The 23192-nt window shown below is 42.1% G+C and overlaps 1 protein-coding gene across 2 annotated transcripts in view; it reads left to right on the top strand.

The window, feature by feature from the left end:
- The first annotated feature begins 412 nt into the window (after positions 1-412).
- SYK (spleen associated tyrosine kinase) overlaps positions 413-23192 on the top strand; it is a 60811-nt gene continuing 38031 nt past the window's right edge. For both annotated transcript variants that reach the window (XM_076362876.1, XM_076362877.1), the window contains exon 1: positions 413-440. The gene's annotated coding sequence lies outside the window, so the exon portion shown is untranslated. The remainder of the gene's footprint in view (positions 441-23192) is intronic.

Here is a 23192-nt window from a genome sequence, read left to right on the forward strand (position 1 = left end):
CCCGGGAGAAGCACAGCCGGAGGGGCCGGGAGGCTGCAGCCGGCCGGGCGGGCCGTGTCGGGCCGTGCCGTGCCATGCCGCCGGGGCCGGGCGCCCTCCCGCCGGGACTGCCGCCCGAAAGAGGGGGCCGGGGGCACGGCGGCTGCGCCCGCTGAGGAGGAGGGAGTGCGCGCCGACACCCCGTTGAGGAAGTGGCCGCGGCTGCGAGAGAAAACGAGGAAGCGGCGGCACCCGCGGCGCTTAGCGCGGGTCCAGACCCGCTCCCGGTCGTACCCCGACCCGGCACTGCCCGGCCCGGCTCGGCTTGGCTCGGCTCGGCGGAGCCGCCCGCTCGAGGGCTGCCTCCCTGCCGGCTTTCTCCCGGCGGCAGCGGCAGCGGCGGGAGCCGCCGGGCGGCGGGAGGAGGCGGCGGCGCGGGGCCGAGAGACCCGCGGGGAGCGGTGAGTAGCGGCGCTGGGCCGCCAGCACCGGGGCCCCGCCGGCGGCTCGCCCGCCGCCGTGCGCCGGGCGGCGGCGGCGGGGCCGGGGCCGGGGCCGGAGCCGGGGCCGGGGCCGGGTGGGGCGGGGCGGGGCGGGCGGCGCTGCTGCCGGCTCCCGTGGGGTCCGCGGGTGTCGGGGCGTGCGGGGGAACCGGCAAAAACAGGAGCCGGCCGGCCCCGCTGGGTCACTGGCCATCCAGAGCGCTCAGCCGTTGACCGGAGGGAAGGGTGAAGCGGCGCTGGGAAGCGGGAGCGTCGTAAGGAGCGACAGCAAACCGGCGGCACTCGTGTCGGGGAGGGAGCGGCCGGCTAAAAACGCACCAGCTTGAAAGGAAGCGTGGAACCTTCCAGTATTACAGTGTTTCTGAAAATAAATACCACTAGCCCAGCGTTTGAGGAACTTAAATCTAGAACTCGAATACAAAAAAATAGATTTAATTATATCTTGGTATGTTATTGTGGTGGTAGGTTTTAAACAAAGCAAAGTGTAGGGCTTCTGTCTGAATGGTGCGTAGTATGTCAAAGATTTGGTGCCTGACAAAATGTCTTTAAAAATGTATTTCCTTCATATCAAACTTCCCTGTTTTGTTTCCAAGAAAACAACCATAGTGTGTTACTAGAAGTGCTGAAAGTAGTTGAATACTACGAGCCTGACGCCGGAGTCATTGCCCTTCATTTCATGTGTTTTGCCAGCATTATTCAATTTTCTTCTTTAGCACTGTACTGCATAAACTTTGTGTTGTACTTGGCCAGATTGGTTTGAAGTGATGTTATTTTGGACAAAGATGAGCAATATTTTTGTTAGGTGCCACGGACTCAAGTAGAAAAGCAGCAAGTGGCATCCTAGTCTGGCCAAATTTCATAATATATTGTAGAGTACTTCCATTTTAAAACAAAATTATTCCTTTTAAGGGAATTAGGGTTTTTTTAATGTTCTTTTCTGTTAGGCTTCTTTCGTGCTCTTTTTATCCACAGAAGCTTAGATCTCCTGAGCCCTTGGGTTGAATCTGCAGCCTAATCAATGGGCACAGCCATCCGGTACAGAGCTAGTATCAGCATGCGAAGTTGTGTATTTTTACAGGCTTGGAGGCCATAAACTGTAGCAGCGTAGAGTACATTAAGGCAGTCCACTCAGAGGAACTGTGACTTCTTTATTTCTTCCCCCCCCCCCCCCCCCCCTCCATCCCTCTGTTGAGCATTGAGTGATAGACAAATAAGGAAGTTTGAATGTTCTTTATATTCTGGCAGTTATCCTGTGGGGTAGAAAGAGTACAGTGTGGTGAAGACAAAATAATTTGAACTGAAGGGTTTGGAATCAGTTAGGATGCTCAAAAATGGCTAAAATAGATAAAAGTAAATAATTGCTTCAGTTTTCACAGTCGCTTGAAATAACTGCAAAATCCCAAGTTGAAGTGTTCTCGTTTCGCTTCTGTTAAAAAATATTAACACTCTGTGAAAGCAAAGGTGAACTGTGCAGCTCTCCCATTTGCATGTTGTTGTGATTCTGATACAAGAGCAGAATTTGATCTGAAGTCGCAGGAAGACAAAACCTGAAATTTATTTTTAGAAGCAGCTAGCGGGTTATGTTGAACACAAAACAACAGTTTAGAAGACTGATGGTAAAATTATAAATTGGATTGAAGCACCTTTGAAGATACTGATGACCAAAAAAAAAAAAGATGTAGGGACATTTCCTTAGTCTCCCATCCTTTCTTTTGGATCTGTTACACCAGAGGCATTGGAAGTGGCAGGTCACTTCTAAAATGTATGTTGTGTTCAGAGGTCATGGTCTCACAATCATAATTATTTTTTGCAAATTACACTTCTTTTTTCGTTCCTAATGCTTTTCTGATATGCAGTATTTAGCAGGAAGCAATGAGTCTGTTGTCATTGATGGTTTGAATATCGTGACTGTAAGAAATTGTGTTTGCATCTGAATCCACTGAAGATACTAGGTAGTGTAATCCTTTTTCCAGCTTTATAGACTTTTGGATCAGTGCCTCAAGAACTGTTGTGTGCACATTAGACAGGCTGTGCCAGAATCTGCTTTCAGTTGCATGTGTTTAGTTCCGGAATAACACAGCTGAAAAGGGGAACTTGTCTGGTTTTGTGCCATAATTACAAGGAATACAACACTTATCTTCGAATGTGAGTAATAGTTACAGAAAGATCGTTCCAATGAGCTATTTAAAATGAGTTTTTTACTTAAAGGTAAACACGTGCTTAAGTGAGTGACTCCACTGGGGCGGGAGAGTACTTGTACCATTCAAGGTGCTTGTTTAAAAGCTGAAGATGGTCTTGCAGGCATTTGTGAGCATAACGTTCAGTCATATGAATGAAAACTTAACACCTTGCAAGGATTTGCAGGATCAGCTTCTTAATTTCCAATTTAGGAAAAAAATAGCATTTTATTACAGGGAAACAGTTTCGTAATCCAATTTAACAGTAGCTTTGCTTGCATTTGGCAAAAGAAGAAAATCTTGGGGGAGGAGGTGATGGTAGCTCACAATGTCTCAGCTGGCATTTCTAGAAATGCTTTTACAGAGAAACATTGCTAATATTTGCACCACATTTACAGAGAAACTTTATTAATTTCTGCAGTTTAATTTAAGCCCTTTGATCACTCTTGTGAGAAAAAGAAGCCCTGGGCTTTGCAGGATCATTCCCTATTCTTGTATGCAGTAGAGGATAGTACAGTACACAATTATTAATATTTATTTTGAGCATAGTGAAAATAATTTGACCACAAAGTTGTTGGTTAGTATTTGCATTTTCCTCCTTTAATTTAAGGTTTCAGCAGCAAGGTTACGTAGCTGATGTTGTTTAGCTTTTAATTTCATGACACAGGGTAATGTGGAGGCATACAATTAAGCAGAAGAAAACCTTTTGCCAGTGACTTCTGCATTGCTTGTCAGGGTGATGGGGAAATATCAGCATTGCCAGTGCAAGAAGTGTGAAGGAGCCCTGTATGTTCCTGCATCAAAAGAAATGATTCCAGGATTTGCTGTAGGAAAGGATAATTGATAAATATTCATAACATTTGACACAAAATATCGCCTGCCTCAAAGAAATAAAATAAAATTTTGTAGTTTGTCTTTACATTCAAAAATTAAAATTAGGTCATAACTTCCTGTCCCTATGCATAAAATGACTAAATGGCCACTTCTTTAAATGTGGTTATTGTAAAAAGGAAAGAAAGAGGAAAAATATTTTTGAACTCGCAGGGATCCTAATGTTCTAAGGAGACTTCAGTATATGCAAAATGCCGCAAGCCTTCCCTTTGTACTAGGTAACAGAGCAACTAATAAAAAATTAACAAGTATTAGAACCTAAATAACCAGCGTACAGGAGTGTGATATAGACAGTTTATGCGGTTTCACTATCTCTCAGTTTGTAACTAGCTAATGTTGGAATGTATTAGTTTGACCAGCTAGGACTACCCTGTAATTTCTCCAGCTTTATCCTAATTTGCTTTGGAACAGCATTCTTCAGAACACATATGGGATGCCAGGTGTCCTGAATGGACAATATGTCCAACAACTTCTCTTCCTTTCAAAATGCAAGGAGGTGACTGACACAAGGACTCTTTCAGCACTGACACTCAGTAGAGGTAAGATGTGAGATGCTAAAAGCTTTTGTAAAGAAGTAGGACTTGTGGCACTGTAGTACGTAAATCTAGCCATGTAAATCCATGAGGCAACTCCTAGGCTGGGGATGGAGTTGAAATTGGAAGGAATCACAATTGTGGTTGGAGGTAGCTGGAGAAAACACAGTCAGGAAGTGTTAGAGTAGAATATGTACCAAGGAAATGGGCATACAATTGCCTAAATATTTTAACAGCATAAAGAAAAAAAACCAGAGCTTTTTTTTTTTAAAAAAAACCCACTTAAAAATCCTTATCTTAAGCAACAGATTCAGTAAAATGAGTAAAAGGACCAGGGGTCATCATCAAATACATCAGCCACAGCCTACCCCTACCCTCTTGGATAGTCTTTCTCTTATTTTTTTCCCTGTTTGGATAAAATAATGAAGTAAGTGAGAAAAGAAAAAAACCACACAACTTTTGAGAACTCAGACTCTAGAACATGTAGAAGCCAGTGTACTGTCTCTTAGCTAAAGACGGTGTAGCTGAGAGCATCTGTGGGATGCTAGAGCTAAAATGTTAAAATGTGTGCTGCTGCTGACCACTGAATGTGTAGTTCTGCTTTTAAAAATTCTAGTGCCGATTTCAAAATTGGCTGTACAAATTTCAGAGGAATTAAGCTCAGTTTAAAACAATGTCTTATTTTTTTTAGAAACTAGTTTTCTTGATTTTTTGTAGGGTTGCCCCAAAAGTTGATTTCTTAATCTAGATTGGAAAACTGAGGTTAGAAACATGCTATAAAGACAATTCCCCCCTCCCCCCGCAACTCTTTTAAAATACATTACAGGAAAACTTAAACTGAAAAATCCTTTTTGTCATTTTATTTGGAGAGAACATAGAAAAGGAAGCTAGTAAGTGTACTAAGCAGTCGTTTATGGATAAGTTCCTACTCTGGAAACTCAGCCCATGTTTGATAACTTGAATCAAGAAAACAAGTTCACTCTATGCAAAAAACAAAACTAAGATTTTGGCAAGGTGAAAATCTCCAATATGTGACATATGGGGAATGTAAGTAAAGGAAGAGGTATTTATGTAGTCATCTTTGACATAAAGTGTTAGATTTTACTGCTGTATTTCAAAGAATACGTATGAATTGCGCAGTATTTTGCTCAAAAGTTAGTAAAGCAAGCAGGATGATTAAGCAAGGATTATTTTTGTAAATCAGCTAATGGGATTAGCTATCTTTTGAATCAGTGGACCATCTTGCACGTTTCTGAGAATGATGATGTATTTAAAATTAGCATCAAGAGGAGGAGCGCTGCTCTGAACAGTTCGGTCATGCACGCAGCAGGACACCGCAGAATTGAAGTGGCCATCGAGGGAGGCTTTGAGTGACTATTCTGTCCGCAGTTGTCATGTGCAGTTGGTAAGAAATCTCATGCTGCCTCAGGTGAGCTGAACAACTGTGTGACTGTCTTCATCCAGTGGATGTAACACAGATCTGGTCTGCAGGTACTCCTACGCACGGAAGTGCAGGAAAAAATCCAGTAAGGAAAGAGTGAACTCAAACCCACCAGAGCCTGCTTCCTACAAAGGTTGCAGAGCTGTGTTCACTTGGAAGCAGTGGTGTGTTGAAGGAGTGATGTTGCTAGCGTGAAATCCAGTTGCCTCTGACTCCCAAGGGACAAGTTTCATCAAATGGAGGCAGCTTTTTGGTATCCTGCTGTAGCAACTATCTGTAGCGACAATTACCACTGGACTATTTAGCAGTGTAACCATTGATGCTGTGCAGAGAATGGCACAATATGAGAAAAGAAGCCTGACTATGAGCTATTTTTTTCCAGCCTGGCAGTTTGTCATGCAAGAGCTAGGGAAAAACTGCCTGTTGGCCCAGAACGTGCTGAGGCCAGGTGCATCCTCTCTCTGCCCAGAGTGATAAACGGGCCTTGTCAGGGTATTTCACTGGTCCAGGTGCTGCAAATAGGCTTCCTCCGTGGGAGGGGAGGAGAAGGCTCGTGCCTCTCTCTGCATAGCTTTTCTGGAACGTTCTCATGTTTTACAAGAGAGGTAAGGTTACAGTTAATCCAAGTGGTTGTTTGCTGGCTAAAAGGAATTCCTGCCTGCTGAGAGACTGTTTGATCCACTCTTTATAGCAATGAGAAGTAAGCTTTAGCTGTGCTGCTTGTTCTGAGGATACAGGGTGGCATGGGGAGACGACGCAGACTTAGTCTTTTCTGGACCGCTGATTTGCTGATGCACTAATTGGTATGAGGAGCTTTTTTGCTATGCAGTCTGCCTTTCTGATGTACGTGTCCTCAAAAAAGCTAGTCAGGAAGAGCTGGCTCCGTTGCTGGAGGATACTATTTTTGGAGAGAAGCCTTCCTTTGATCTGGCTCCTAATTAGAAAACTATTACATAGATTTTAAGAAACTGGTCCTTAATGTTGGCAGTCTGACTGTGTGAGCTAGTATCACATCTCTCTTTCAAAAAAATAAATTAAAAATGCTTTTCCTTGCTTCCATACCTCTGTGGGTATGAACTCTTTCTGAGTGTAATTGCCAGCAGGAGATGAGCCACTATCAGTTACAGTGCCTCTATAGCAGAACATTAACCTTGCTATATCCTCCTACCAGGAGCTTTTCAAAGAATAAAGTAACGTGGCACAGTTTTTATGGACTCTAGGAAGTAGCACTGAGAAGTCTTGATCATATTTGTAGAAACTTGCCTATTTGAGGAGTCTGAAAAGCAAGTTATTTTTGTTCCTGCAATATTTTCTCTACTTTATATAAAGCAGGATACTGCAGACTGTTTCAGATGACAGATAACCTTGGTCTGAAAGTGGAACCTGCCTAATTTTGCCACTCTGACTCACAATGAGGCCAGTCCATTGAGGCATCCATTCAGCAACAGGTTTTAGTGATCCTAGAGATAGAGCAATAAATTTCAGAGAAATGAATGAAGTATAACGGGATCCAGATGTTCTTGCTTTGTTGTTCACTTAACAATACGCGATTGCTAATATTCGTGGCTGAGAAACTGAGATCGTTACCTACATTTGTAGCCCCTAGACCGGGAACTAAGTAGAGACAGACAAAGCTGCGCAAAGAAGGGGAGCTCATACACTCATAATGTCTTTGGAAATGTCAGCTTGCAACAACTAAACAACCAGTTAAAACAAAGTTAAATGAAGATACTTATCGGAACCAAAAAGCAAACATATCTTTTGGGTCTGCCCACTAGTAAAAACGGAGTGGTGTTTATACCAAATTTTGAATGAAACGTGGCATTTTGTTTTAGTCCTGTGATGGCTTTCAAACTTCAAGACTGCTGTAATAATGTTCAATTTCTGCTGGGATATCTTTTATTTTCAAGAGGGAGGTATTACTTTTCTTCCATCTTCTGTTTGATAGTAGTGACTTCCTTCTAGAACTGATGATGCTTTAGTTCTGAGAGATGTCTTGCTTATGAGAGATTTTGCTAAAAATACCACAGGGAATGAAAAACAAAGTTACGGATTGTGCATGTATCCACACTTGGGGCCTGATCCTTCTGAATGAAGACCGTCTTTCTCAGTTCTCATTGTAATAAAAATCCACAGTATCACCAGCTCTGTGCTCAGGGCTGCAGTTTTCTCTTTTTGTGTGTGTTTGGAAATTGGCAGATATTCCAGGTTTTGCCTTCCTGGAAAATGAGGAACATTTTGGTTCAACATTGTTGTTGGTACAACATTCTGGTAGATCTGCTTCTTCTGGCAACTTCTTTCTGAATTGTGAAAAACAATTGACAGTAGTGAACCTTGAAAAAAAGATTTTGGAGTAAATTTTTGTGAACGTTTAGTGATAGTTTGATGTGTCTTGGTTTTACTGTGCTATCTTGTCCATAACAGTTTTGACATAGCTGTGTCTGTAAATGTCTCCTGTAAAAATAAGAATATATTCCACCTGGAAACGGGCTATGCTGACATACTTAATGCCAGTGTATCTTTGAACCTGAAAATATCCAGGTCATTGGGTAGGCAGTTCCGTGTATTTTTAGTGATTCTCCTTGCAAGTAGGCTGAAAATATTTTTGTTTTGCTCTTCACATGTTTTCACTGACTTTATAAGTTCATTTCACAGCTTGCGCTGTGCAGCCGTAGTAGCCTCTGTGGTATGTAGAGGAGTTTTACTTTTTGCTGTATTTCTGGAAAGGCACTAAACTTGAAACAAAACCAGAGAGGAACTTTGTGTATTATGTAACTCAGCTCAGTAGTTCCTGAGGTATTCAGAGGTAGTTTTGGGCTCCGTGAGAAAGCCTTTTGTAACTGCACCTCAACCCAGGCTTTCCTTTGTCAGCGTTGGGAAGAAACAGTTATCCCTGTACTCTTCCGTAGTCACTGCAGAGCCCACAGCTGGTGTTGGTGAAGGTCTGTCTTTTCCCAAAGAAGTTTGTTCACACCTTGTCACAGCGGGAAAATGGGAGATTAGAGAAGGGTCTGCCTAGAGTATCTTGAATGCTTTCCTGTGGATGTTAGCTCATCCCCAATGGTTCCACTTTTTTTATGGTGGTTTAATGGGTACCGATCACAGTAAAGTACTTTGCCCAAAAGGGAGCAGGCTGCCATACAAACGATGCCATCTGTTTTAAGGCAGAAATGCTTGCTTTGACAAGAGACGTTTCTAGCCAGAGGCAATGGTTGCATTTGTGACAGTGTACGAGTTCCCTGGAAAAGGAGGCAAGGGAATGACTAGTAGAGCATGGCAAGAGTGTGGAAGGAAGTGTTAATATTTTTGTGTTGGTGGGTTTTTTTTTATTTTTCTAAAGTGAAGAAAAAAAACCTACCCTTTTTTTTTTCTTTTCTGTTTTTCTTAAATATATGTGAAAATCTTAGGGTTTCTACTGCCAGGGAAAGAATCCATAAATGCCTGGCTTCTTTTTTTTTTTTTTTCCCAGTAGCATTCTGAGCTTTTTAAAAGATCAAAGCAGAAAAATCTTTTTAGAGGAAAACTATGACATGTGAAAATGTTACCAAATACAGGAGAGTCCCAAAAGGAAGGCGTTGTGGAAGAGAGACAATAGATTCCTAGCATCAGTGAAGAATGTTTTTTAGTGATCAATGCCCCTCCATGACCTCAGTACAGAAGCTTATATAGGAAACCCCTGAATAACATACAAACGCTGTGGTGCTTTTTCTGAGCATCTGTTTGCCTTGTAACAGGGCAGTAACAGTGTTGCCAAGCCAAGTAGTATTTCCTCAGGAAATATTTCAATAGCTAGAGTGCCTGGAGTAGTCTGATTATATCAGAATGTCAGATGCAATTTAGAATAAATGAGGGCATTTCTGGTATGTTTCAGTGGAGATAAAAACACCTATCTAACTGTCTTCAGTATAGACAAGAATGACTCTGAAAAGCAAATCCAAAGAAAAATATTTCTAAAATCACAATTTTTTGAAGATAATAATAACTTTAGGTGTGTTTGTGATTTTTTTTTCAGTTCTTTTGATGAATAACTCTTTGATACAAGAGGGGAGGTAAATGGTGTTTTCCCTAAACCTAGTAGATGAGGCACCAATACCACCTGTTCAGCAGGCAGTTTTTTGTTTTAATGTGGCCAAAATGCTGAGGATTTACCTGAACAAGGGCAAACATTGTTTTCTTTTAAGCTGAGAAAGGTGCTAGCAAGGCCACTAACTTTCAGAATCATGAGAACACACAAAACCTGCCACAGATTGGACAATCCCACAGGTCACTGATGTTGTTATTAGATCCAGACTGTGAACTCCCCAGCAGAAAAAAGTCTTCTGGGCCCAAAGCTACTACATTCCCTATTTGTTCCCATACAGACTTTAATTAAGCAACAGTTATGTTAAAGAATACATCTCAGTGTTTAAAAACCCTAGTAGGAACATTGTAGTTATCCTAAAAACATTGCGAGAAATCAGAAATATCTGAAAGAAGGAAAATGCTTCTGAAAGTGAACTGCTACAGGGTAAAATACAGAACTTGGCGCCCAAGACAGGTATGTCTGATAAAAGTGCTAAGGAGAGAGACCAATGTTGAAGAAATAGTAAAAGTGAAATTTGCTTCAAAACTAACAGATACGCTTTGTGTATCTGTCAGCATTGCCCAGGAGTGTGTGTATAACAACAGGAAAGCCTCTGGAGATGGAAGAAGGCATGTTTTAGAGTCTGAAGTGCAGGGAAGAAAACAGTGCAGCATAATGCTTAGATCATCAGTAAAAGGATGCAGAGATCAGAGACGGGCATTTGATTGCACGAGGAAGACTTCTCATGGAGAAGCTGGAGAAAACACATGGAGAGGAGGCCCAAGCATGAGTGATGGAAAGGTTGCTGTAGGCTGTAAGCTGGTTAGAGATGCAGTAGGGGGAGGCTGAGACATACGGCCTTAGACATCAGTACACAGCCAGGGCACTTGCCTGAGGAAGATCAGCATACTGGAAGAAACATGTTGGTGATCCCACGTATGTCAACTTTTCCCTTTGAAACAGTATTACACACAATGTCCCCAATGAATGGGATATTGTTTGGAGATGTCACTGTCTACAAAAGTTGTGAAAATCATCAGTGTTACCAGTTGAATTAAGTAAGATTTCATATCTTTTTCAATAGGTCAGAAAGTTCACCCTAGTGTCCCGATCAAACTCTAGTTTGTTTGAATGACTTGAGAAAATGGTATTCTGCTTCATTTCCTTGTCTAACGACTTACTTTTAAACATGTAATGTGTTCTTCCTTTATTTCTGCATAATTTTATCCTAAAAATTCCTCTCCTAAGGTCTGGATAGAAATTAAATCTTCATGTTTATGCAGGAAGGTAAAGAAGACATTTAAAGGTAATCTGGTGAATCAAATTAAGACCACCCATTCAGCTGCCTAGACAGACTGGAAGGTGATTTTAAAGGTGAAGAAATGAGAATAGAACAATTGTTTAAATCCATTTTATTTGTTAAAATACTATAAAAATGTAAATATCTGCTTTAAATGTGAGGCAATAACAATGGATCTGTAATACCTTAATGGTAATTATTTCAGAATTTACATCAGTTTGGAGTATACCATTAAGATTATACTAAACCCTGAAAGTACCAAAATATTTAATATACTACGTGAAGTCACCATCAAATGTGTATTTCTAATTCTATGCATGCTTAATTCCTTTGAGCTTTTAGGTGTGTTACATAAGGTGGAACTGTAGAAAAGAATCTTAGAATGAAAAACTGTAGTGCTGTTCACAGAGGCACACATCTTGATTCCAAGGATCCTAATTAAACAAGAATATTAGAAAAAAAATGCATATTTACATTGTTCTAATATCTTTTTTTTCTGTGTATGACCAGAGAACTGTTGAAGTTAGAATTTGGGTGCTTAAAATATCACCCTGTGCTAGAACAGATTGTTTCAGTTAGCGTGTTTTCATTATTCTGTGCTGTCTAGTGAGTCTTTCTTATGTCTTTTGCATGCAAAAGATACTTGCTCTAAACTTTACTTCTTTACTTGCATGCATTGCCCACAGAATACTACTTTGAAAAACAAGGGAAGGGAAAAAATATCTCTGTTCAAATAAAGAGCTTATTCGGAACATTGTTTCACCACTACATGGCTTTTGATCTTTTGTCACACTTGAGTCCTTTTACTCATTAAATAGTTGGACAAGTAAACTAATCAATCCACTGCCCCTAAGTCTCCTTCCACGTTCCTGTTTGGTCTTTGTAGAAAGATTCATACTCCTATTAATAATTTTTTATGTTAGACTGGAGATCAGTGCCGCAGTAATACTATGCTCACTGCTATGCAGACCATTTAATAAAACAATTATTCTACCTTTATCCTTGTCTAAATATGAGAGATGAAAGGGAAGCAAGCTAAGGGTAGCAATATTGTCAGCACAGATTCTTTCTAATGCTTTCCAGGTGAGTTTTCCTGAGTTTTGCTCCTCTGTTTTATAAGAATGTTCTGCTTCCCTGCAAGCATGAAATGTGTGAGATACTAAACTCTTGTGCTATGTCTGGAGTACCCACTGTCTGCAACATCGATGAGGAAGCTATCTGAGGGGAAGTGGGTACCTAATTTTCCTATGTATTTGCATAATATTTTTTTTTCTTTCCTGTAAGATAGCCATGGTATTGGCTTGCATTTGTAGCTTCCTTAAGAGTCAAATTTAATGGCTGTGGGGACAGTTGCACTTTAGACCTTCTTTTACTGTTATGCTCAAGTGCATCTCTCAGGTAACCAGCTGCACTTCCTTCAGCCCTCTCAAGGGTAAAGCCTTACATTTAGCCCTTTGGGGACTTAATCTCCATTTTACAGCCTCACATTTATAACTGTGCTGACTTGACAAGCTCAGCATTATTTGTTCCCTGGAGAAATTTAGAGGAGGAGAAAAGTGTGAATCCAAATATATTTTCTTCTACTCTATTACTGATCCTAGAAGGGTATTAAACTCCCAAAAGGAAGCCAAGATTTTGAAAGTCCAACCAAAGAGAACAGCCATCTGAAACTCAGAAATTCTTCCAAAATAGATAAGAAGTTTTTAACTATTATCTAGTGGTTTGTGTGTATATTTGGCTCTTTGCATGTCCATGAAACACTACATCAGTCCGAACATTTCCTAACATTGCTACACACTGAATATTCTTCATATCTTAGACATGGTGGAGAAACCTTGCCTGAAATCCATCAACATTAACCTGTTTTGCAAAAGTAAATCAGGCCTTTGTTGTCTGAAACAGTTATAAATAAATTGCTCGTGAAATCTAAGAGATCATAAGGATCCTGCTGCTGTTCTTTCAGTGATAATTGAGAAATCTTCTCCATATTTTATAAACTTTTTATAGGAGGTCTTCTTATTTATTTGAGCTTTGAACTTCTCCATTTTGCGTTCTGAAGAATTAAGAGATAGTCCCTCATCACTGCCACTGCCATTTCATATAAATTGCAACCAGTGGATTTTTTTCCCCTCTCTGTTTTAGGAATTATAAACTGTTAAAAAGGAACAACATTTTTAAATGTACCCATCACAGGAAGGCATTAGGTGTAGTGTAGAAACATCCTTTTAAAAAAGTGAAGAAAATATTTTTTTTTTTTCCCTTGAGCTTTAGCCAACATCTTGACTAAAAACTCATGGGATTATGAGAAAATAAAATCAGATGTGAGAGTTGTTCTGACTGATCTGTGAAATGCAGATTTCTATAGAAGCAAATTTTCTTAAATTCAGACTACTGAATTTGTACCGTTCCAGGTAACACTCTAAGTTGAAGTGGCAGAGTGAGAACCGTCAGCAGCTGAAACCATGCAGTGCTTACCCAGCTAGAGTAGAACAATATTGAGCGTTGGCAGTGGAAGTTTCTAGTTATTCCTTCCAAAATATTGCCTTGATATTTTTCATAATTTAATTACGAATTTTTAGTTGATATTTTACAGGAGTAGCATATGGTAATTTTATATATGACATATAATGGCATATTTTCATTAAGGAGGTCACTGGTGGGCTGTAACCTTGCTTTTTTGTGAGAAGTGATAATACTCAAGAAAGAACTTGAAGTTTTATCTATATTTGTTGCCTACTTAGTTTTATACATAAATATTTGTGCTCTGTGGAAGGCTGTATGGTTTTGGTTTAACTTTTGTAGGGAGTAGAAGAATTAAGTCACCTGTGTATGAGCTGGCTCGTGTTCATGGACTTTCTGACCTATATGAACTCAAACTCCAAATGAGTCTTCAACAAATGCCAGTGAAATGGAGCAGTTTTTTAGTGAACGCTGTATCTCAAGATCATCATAAAACAAAAGCCTCTTACTGGTTATTTTTAAGACAATAGAACGCTTGCCTGTACTCTAGGTCTTGGAAATAGGCATGCAGCATGCCTGAAAGAGAGTTTCTGTCCTCTTGGGTACCGTCACATAGATGCCTAAAGCAGCCAGGTGAAGGGAGGAACCCAGAGATGGCACTTAAATTGTTCTCATTATGACGACATGTGAATAACTCTAATTTAGGGCATAGGCAGCATGACTAAACATACGAAGTGTTACTTTTTCTCTCACATTTTGGTCCAAGTGAGAAGCACGTAGAACATGTTGATAGGCTTCTAGGAGCTGGGGTGGCCATCATTATATTTGTTTGTTGTTGTCTCTTGGGAGGTCATTTTGTAGGTATGATAAGCAAAGTCAAAGAAACCAATCTTGCACCTGGAACAGCCCTTTTTACTGCTCTTTCATTCAATGTGTTGGTCAAAGCTTCTATCAGGAAAACTTTAATCTCCTAATAGAGGGATCTGTTGTGCCAAAAGTGCATTATTGCCCACAGTCTTCATCTCAGAATTAGAAGTTTTTATGATGCCCTAAGCTCAGAGCGTCCAGCACCTTAAAGAGGAGATGTATTTTAATGTTTTGTTGTGACTGAAGTTTACCAAAGAATGATGACTTTTTGAACAAACGTTCTGGAAAATTCTGGGATATCGTAGGCAATTTGGTCCTGCAACTATGCAAGATGCTGCAGCCAAGTCATTATCTGTGCTGGAATGAAGTCTCTTCACAAGCTGGAGGTTGTGGAGTGTATTGCCCATGACTGCTGCTAACAGAGGTCATAGTGTCAATAAGGAATCCAAGATGTCTAAATACAGACCTATCACAGACACCTGCTTTTTACCACTCAAGACTCCACCATATCTACTGTTTCTTCAAAATGTTTTTATCTGCCCGTCTGTGCCATTGTCCTGCTGGAGGCCAGAGTCTACTTTGGCTTTTGTGGTATTTCTTGTACTTGAGAGAATTCTGAATTTGCTGTGAAGTGCTAGACCACATTTCAACTATTTTTGCCTGGTTTTCTAAAGAAACTGGCTCATGCAGTCACCATCCTGTCAGGCTCTCCCTGATAGTTTTTTACTTTTGGCCTAATTTCTCAGAGGAGAGGGTCTCATGGATAGTCTGATCAATCATTTATGGGAATAAATAAATGTGCCCAGAGGAGAACACACCAACACAGTACCTCCATTGCATGAAAGCACGAGCTCCACATGTGCCCATTTTTCTAAGCTTGCAAACAGTAAATCCATAGCTGCAGCATGTGTTTCCCTGCTATCCAGTAGTTAATGGATGAGGAGGAAGTTGAGGGTACTTGAGTTGGTGCTTGTGAGAATTTTGGAAGATGGAGCAAGTGCGAGTCTAATAGGAGGAGCCTGGCTTGTTGCTTGAAGGCTGTAGTGCATGAATTCATAGGAAACTAGGCCTTGTTCACAGAGCAGTTCGCTGTTTCAAGGAGAGCTTTGCATGCTGTTAATTAGTTGGAGTTACAGATGAAAAGGAAAAGAGGATTGAAAGGAAAAATAGTTTTTCCTTTTTGCAAGCTTCTAGACAGTGTCTGCTTCTAAAAAATGGGTCCTATGGAGCAGTGTAACTGATCAGTGAAGAATGGTTGAACCACTTGCCCTATGTCTCTACCCCTATGTTGACATGGAGCTGAGTCACTCACTGTGCTTTGCACATTTACCAACAGGGCTGATACTTTTTCAGGATGAAGGAGTTTGTTTTTATGTCAAAGAGTATGAAGGGGAAGACAGAACCCAATCTATATCTTTAAATAACTATACAGAATTCATCTCAATGACTTCTACAGCAGCCAATATCTTTGGGGAATTTTAAGTAAACACTTCTTCTTTTAATCTTTTATTTCTATTGCTTTGCCACGTTTAAATACAACTTTAAAAAAAAAAAAGAAAGAAAACTAGGTCACTCAATAAGAAGCAAACAGGCCTTAAAAAGAAGATCTTTAACAGCAGTTAAATTTGTGTATTTTATTTCAGCAGTGCTATAGCTGTGTACAACAGTGGCATTTCTGAGTGCCTCGTTTTAGTTAAGAGTGAAGTTCTGACTCAAATCCATGAACTCTAATTGCATTAACAAAGCTAACTATTGAATCTAGATGTAATATCCATAACTCATCTACTAGAAAGGAACGTATAAAGACTGAATTTGTGAAAACTAATACCCTTTCACTTGCAGAGTTGAACCTGACTGTTCAGGGCAACAGATTATTTCCTTCTAGCATAAAATGTATCATAATGGGCTTTAAAGGAAATTGAAGAACTATGTGTAGAACTGCAGCTAGTGGATAGTAAGAGTCCTGGCCAACACCATGACATGTGAGCAGGTCAGGCAGTTGAAGGTCACTAAAACACAAGCTCCAGTGAGAAGTAACAAGGACTAGTTCCAGTCCCTGTCACGAGATGAGTGATTTAGGTTGCTTAAAGAATCACCATCAAAGGTATTAGCCACACTGCTGCTGCCACTTTTTCCACTTTTTCAGGGGATGTTCCTCTGATTAGGATATCATCTATATGTTGGTACAGTTTCACATCTGAGGGAGTGAGACTGTCTGTAAGAGTTCAGCAAGCGCAGCATGAGCAATCATGGGTGAATGTTTACACCCCTGTGGGAGTCTGTTAAAGGTGTATTGTATACCTTCCCAAGTAAAAGCAAATTTATTTTTATTTTCTTCCTGTAAGGGGACCATAAAGAACATATCTTTCATGTCTAGCACTGCCATCCATGGGTGTGCGGCTGCTTGTAGTGTGGCTGTTAAAGTTGAAATACTAGGGACTGCAGCTGTTAGCGGGGCTGCGTTGGCATTTAGTGCCCATAATCAATTGTCAGATGCCATCTCCTATCCAGCTTTTGGACTGGCCAGATGGGTGAATTATATGGGGAGTGAGTTCTGGAAATAATGTGCCATTTTTCCAAGTCTGCTGTTATCTCAGAAATTCCATTTTGTGCCACAGCAGAAATCAGATATTGCGGTGCATTAGTAATCTTGGAGTCAGGGAGTGCAGAGTGTGCGTACTGTAGCCTCCCAATTTGTACCGGGGTTGGGGTCTGTACTTGTACCGAAGGACCACACCCTGCCATGTGGCAGGTGCCAGTTTTGTCTGGTCAGGACATCCCAAAATATTTTCACTGTGCTTTTTAATCGCAAAGTGAGTATATGTGCACTTCTCCCCCAGGAGCCATAAATTAACTTTTGCGGTTTAGCAAATAACACTTGCTCTGTTTACTCCGGTGACTTTAACTCTCTGCCTTCCAGGTCGCATACCCAGCTTCTCAGCATCCTGTTGTGTTAGTACTGAAATGTGTTCACCCTTATCTATTAGGAATTTTACCAATGGTTGTCGAGGACCAACTGGAATCAGAATATATTCTGCCTTGATGATGGGTCTAGCCTCATATTCAGAGGAATCTGAGGGGAACAAGGGGTCATAATTTCCCTCGTCATAGTCATCAGGATCACCCCAAATATCACCATCTCAATCCTCTGGGGACACTATTAATTTCCTAATTTGCATGCGGTTAGGTGGGTGTGGGGCCCGCATGAGCATCATCTCGATCTTTTCTTCCAACTTTTGTTTTTTCTCCTTTTCTTCCTGTAACTGTTTCTGCAGCTGCTCAATTTTCAAAGATGGTATTAATTCAGCTGCCTTTCTGCCTTCTATTTCTTCTTTTAGGTCCTGCTCCCTTTTATTGTTATTCTTCCTATCCTGATAAGCAGCTTCTAAAGAGGTTCCTAGCATGTTGCAAATAATTCCTTTCCCTTTTGCATCCTTTATATGCCCCGCAGCCACCTTTAGCTGTTCTTCCACAGCTTCCCAATCATGCCAGTGGTCATGAGCCCATTCTTCTGAGAATTACGGACTTATTCCATGCTTCCGTAAGTACTCAGTGATACTACTTGCCATCCTGCCGACTACACCAATTTGTTGCGGAAACGAGTGATTTAGCTTAAAGAATCACCGCCAAAGTCATTAGCAAAAGTGGGTTTAATATGACATTGTAAAAGTGCAACTTAACAAGTTTGATGGCAAGGTTCACTCTATTAATTACTGCATGGTAGAAACATACAAAGGAAAATTGAGTTACGCTCGAGTTAGAATGATTCACAGAGGGACCGGAGACACAAAGGGTGAGGAAGACCCTCCCGTTGAGTCATGAGGTTCAGAGTGGACCCCCTTGCTTTCTAAGCCCCTTCTCAGGGAGGAGTCTAGGTGTGGCTAGGTCCAAACCTAGTCTCAGAGTTGGTCAACGGTTTACGTCTAAGGGATTGTATATGCAATGTTTCATTAGCGTCAATTCAGCATGCAATCAAAGTTACCAGGACAAAATCAAAATTACCATACTACAACGTTATGCGTGATACCGCTTGCTTACCAAAGATCTGTTGTTGGTAAAAGGTCTCCCTGCCTCGAGGAGCAACCTTGAGAGGTGTCCCAGCTCAAGGGGAGATCACCGCCATGCAGCCACACTGCCTAGCAGGGAGAGCTCAAAGAAGGCTCACCGAGCCTTTATCCCATGTTTATGGGATAAAGTGGTTGGCTTGTAGTCAAATTACACGCGATGGAAAAGGTATGCATGAGACTCCTTGTACCCACAACATCCTTTGTTCCTTGATAAATGAGTCTTGGAAAAGCCACCCGCTATTCATGTGTTAACTGCATGATCGGCGAACGAAGCTCATATGCATCGATGCTCACTGGGTCACTCTGCTCCTTTGTGAGTTTTCAGAGAACAGACTGAAACTAGGGGAGTTCACGCCTGGCTACGGCTCAGGCCTTTACCCCTTCCGGAGCCTACACCAAACCACCGCCAGTCTGGTCAGGGGTTGAGCGCACCCATCACAGTCCCACAGTCTGAATGATGAGTGTGCAGGTGAGGACCCTCCGGGAACACGCTGTATCTCAGTTCTGACTGGGCAGATTCCAGCTTCAACCTTACTGCTGTCTATCCACAGGTGACCCCAAAGGTGTGGCTGCACTTTTTGTAGTTATACTTGAACTATTTTCAAATCTAATGGTTTGGTAACAACAACACTGCCAGAACAGCAGCACAAAGCTCAGCACTGTCTAGTTTTTTGAGCATTTAGTGAGATTTCCAGGTCATGATTTAAACCCCGATGAATGTCCTGATGTACCACCTTCTCTGCTTTCTGTATCTGAGATGAGTAGTTCAATTTAACTTGGTATGCCTATGCATGCTCCCCCTTTGGAGAGTGGTTTGGAACGTCTTTTAGAAAGAGTAGAGAGATTTTACTCAGCAGCTGTTGGTCCTATTGCTTTGCATACTTATCACTTCTGTTTCATGTGTGTGCTGTGACTTCTTAATGAATATATATGAGTTTTTTCATCATTTGTTTTAATACTCATAAACATGCTGAATTGTCAGCAATGGAAAAACTTGGCATTACACAAAAAGCAGACCGCCAAAGAGAACTCGTGTCTGGGCAACTCATCCTGAAGAGTGTATAGAAATTACTGAGACTCATCTGAGACTAAACAATACTCTGAGAAGTTCCCTTATCTGAAATACGTCAAAGTGAATTTTAATTTCAGTAGCCATTGCATCAGGATCTTTTGTAGCCATGGAATGTGAGTTTCCCCTCGCACCCCACCCCCTACCCCACTTTTATTTTATTAGCTCTTATTTTTATTCTGAAGTTCTTTATCCTTTTTAGACATGAAGTTCCTAACATTTTTTTAAATTAGGTACAGAGAAAAGGAACTTCTATAAAATACTTCCATGAAAATAAATTCCCACAGATAAAGAGTGTGGTGGCATTCTTCTGTTTGAATTTTGTTCACTACAACATTACTGAGGTGTTTCAAACAGGTACTGCAGTCTAGTACCATTCTTGGCATAAGAATTGTATGGGATTATTTTGGTCTTTTCTCCAAATTAGCTGTACAGTGCTGGTGAAGAGCCAGTGTGGATCATTCATCCATCCATGCATCCAATGTGTCTGTGTCCAGGCTAACCTCCCTACCAATAAGCCAGTAGAAACCTCCTGCAGTCTCAGGATTAACATTTGGCAGCTGTGCCCTCTGTGTCCCAGCTGCCTCTGCTGTTGAGGACCACAGAGATTCACATAGAATAGAAATTATAGCCATTGTTCTTTTGTTTTAATTGTGGTGGAACATGATTTAAGCTCTTTCCTTACTGAAAACCTAGCAGCAAACCTGTTTTCTTCTACCCTTCCCGAAGAGTGAGATTGAAGACTTGGAGCCTGCCTTCAAGGAGCACTTTGCCAGAGGTGGAATGATGTATGTTCATCTCCTAACCAGCAGTGTCTGTGGTGCAGAGTGGAGTAAAAAAGAATGACATGGGGTGTCTGAGGGAAACAAGTAAGCAGGAATGAAGGAAACAGGAACTAGAGCATTCAAAGCCTCCATATTTGTGATGACTTTCAGATTAATAGAATCATAGAAACATTTAGGTTGGAAAAGAGCTTTAAGATCATCGAGTGCAACCGTAAACCATTACCAAGTCCACCACTAAACCATGTCCCTAAGCGCGATGTCTACACGTCTTTTAAATACCTCCAGGGATGGTGACTCAACCATTTCCCTGGGCAGCCTGTTCCAATGCTTGACAACCCTTCCGGTGAAGTCATTTTTCCTGATATCCAATCTAAACCTCCCCTGGCGCAACTTGAGGCCATTTCCTCTCATCCTGTCACACTTGGGAAGAGACTGACACTGGCCCTGCCTGGGGCAGCTGGCTCATGCCACCGTCCCTTGCAGGACAGCCACTTCCCCCATGGCTTCCTCGGCGCCTGACTCCATCTCCTGCCAAGAGAGATGTACAAAGTGCTGGAGCTTGCCTGGTGCTAAGGGTAGAAAAGCCAAGGAAGCCCCAGAAGGCTGTGGGAAAGGGGAGGCAAGGGCCTTCCGAAGGCTCTCCTTGCGGGCTAGAAAGCAGCAGCCGCAGCCCTGGGGCAGGGCAGAGAGATGTGGGGCCAGGCTGGGCTGTGCCCCTATCTCTGCGCCCCCTTGGAGGTGGGCTGCAGGAGAGCAGGAGGGGAAGCCCCTATCTCTTCCACACCTCCCCAGTGCTCAAGCTGGGTTGGGCGAGACACCTGGGACGGGCTCTGGGTGAGCTGTCGGGGGTATCTGGGAGAAGAGCTGGTACACCCAAGACCCCCAACTCCCCGTGCTCTCCCCCAGACACCACAGGTTAGCATAGGGTACCTGCAGGACGTGGTCAGGGAAGATGCAGGAACTTGCTGGGAGTCTTCACCACTGCCGATGTCCCCGGCACTCTTGTTGCACCCACAGTTCCAGGACAGGCACCAATGGGCCCCGCAGTACAGCGCAGAGGGGAGAGGAGCGCTGGAAGGTGCTGCCTTTGCACAGCGCCCAGACCTGCTGCTCTCCCCCATGCCAAAGCTGGTAGAGCAAGCCGAAGGTCCTGCTGGAGCCTGCACGCCTTGCGTGTGTGCCCACAGGAGCCCTGGGCAAAATGTGTGGGCACCGAGGCTGCAGCTGCTGAAAAGTAGCGAGGTCATGGGCAGTCATAGCCGATCCCCAGCAACATCACAGGCGTGTCAGGGGCTGGCCCTGACGGCCATCCAGCCAAGAAGGCAGATGCCCCAAAGGGGGAAAGCCTGCTCCACAGGATGTTTCCCCTTGTTGAACTTCATTAAAATCTTCTCAGCCCAATTCTTCAGCCTTTCCAGGTCCCTTTGAATGGTGTCACAAACCTGTGGTGTTTCAGCCACTACTCTCAGTTGTCTGTGAACTTGCTGAGGGTGCACTCTCCCTGTTGTCCACCTCCTTAATGAAGATCTTAAACAGTATTGGCCCCAGTACTGACCCTGGGTTACAACACTATTAACTGGCCTCCAGCTGGACCTTGTACTGTTGATTACAATCCTCTGGCCCTGCATTACGTTACTGAGAGAATGCATTCTGTTTAAGGAAGGCTGTCTTCGTCTTTATCTGGTACAGTCAAAATTGTCATTTTGCATAGTATTTTATGCAGAATCAATGTTTGGTGATGACTTACTGAGGACTGCCACCTTCTGTCTCTTCAGTTACAGCTTTCTTTTGCAATTAATAAAAGTTATATTAGTAGATCATTTGGGTTAAGAACATGAATTCTCAGAACTGAGACATTTAAATGGGAAAGTAGAGGGAAATTTTGTCAAATGCCAGAAAGATTAACTTGAGCATAGTATGTGATCTTAAACCAGTAATCTTTGGTTACAAACCACAAGAGTAATAAATAACATGCTGCACACAGCTCTATTTTGTAGGGCTGCAGGAGCTCTGCAGCTTTGATGTCTCCCTTCTTTGGGAAGGTGGGAGAAGACCGGAAGATCTGCACAACATGTGATTTGTCCTGACTGTGTCCTGTCTAGTTTTCTATACTGTGTGAGCCTTGTTCATTTGACTTGGGTGTTCCTCCCTGCCCCCCCTCCCCCCCGCCCCCTTCACATATTCACAGAGCAGCACAGCTATTTCTCTACTGTTTCTTGACCCAAGTGCAAGAGACAGCAGATCAGCTATGGGCCACTGATGGGCCATATCTGAACTAAGCAGTAGGCACACCACAGCTCTGCCTGCTGCAGAGCTGCCAGGGAAGGTGTCAGCCTGAAGCACTGAGTGCCAAAGGCCCTACATTAAGACACCCATTCCTCAGTTGCAGCTTTGCATTATGGACCCTCCCTTCTTACATGGTCTTCCATAAAGTCCTCTCCACCTGTGCTCACGTAACTCAGTGGCACACTTCAGCCAGCTGCAAGCCGAGAGGTCTATTAACCCCGTTCACATACATCCTGAATTATTTAATGCTGATTCCACAGACTGCTGCATAGCTTCCCGAAAATCGTGCCCTTCGTTTAACTGTGAAGGGCGCATTGTTTTTACTGCTATATCCTGCACAGCAATAGAAATAGGAATGGAACTTCTAATCCTTTTGTCCGCTTCTAGCCAAGGTAATAGAAGGTGGGAAAAGAGAGCTGCAGTAACCTGAATAAAACACAGATAACAGTATTTTGTAGGTTAATGTTCATGGGTTTCATATTCAGTATATATACCTTTTACTTAGTATATATACATTGGAAAAAAAGAATACAAGATGTGCAGTGATCTTGTAAATAGAAAGAAACAATAATGTTTTTCCTTTGATATACTTGTAGTGTTGCCTAGTTAGCCTAAAATCTGCATAATACACTACAGATAACAGAGGCTGTCACCTATTTTGTATACTTGAGAGTATTTCAATATCAAGTTGTCACAACTGAACTTAAAAGACAAGGAAATAAAAATTTTGGCAATGAAGTTGTGAGATATTTCCTAAGGAAAAGTTTAATC

The sequence above is a fragment of the Aptenodytes patagonicus genome, chromosome Z, assembly GCF_965638725.1.
Source record: "Aptenodytes patagonicus chromosome Z, bAptPat1.pri.cur, whole genome shotgun sequence".
NCBI lineage: Eukaryota > Metazoa > Chordata > Aves > Sphenisciformes > Spheniscidae > Aptenodytes > Aptenodytes patagonicus.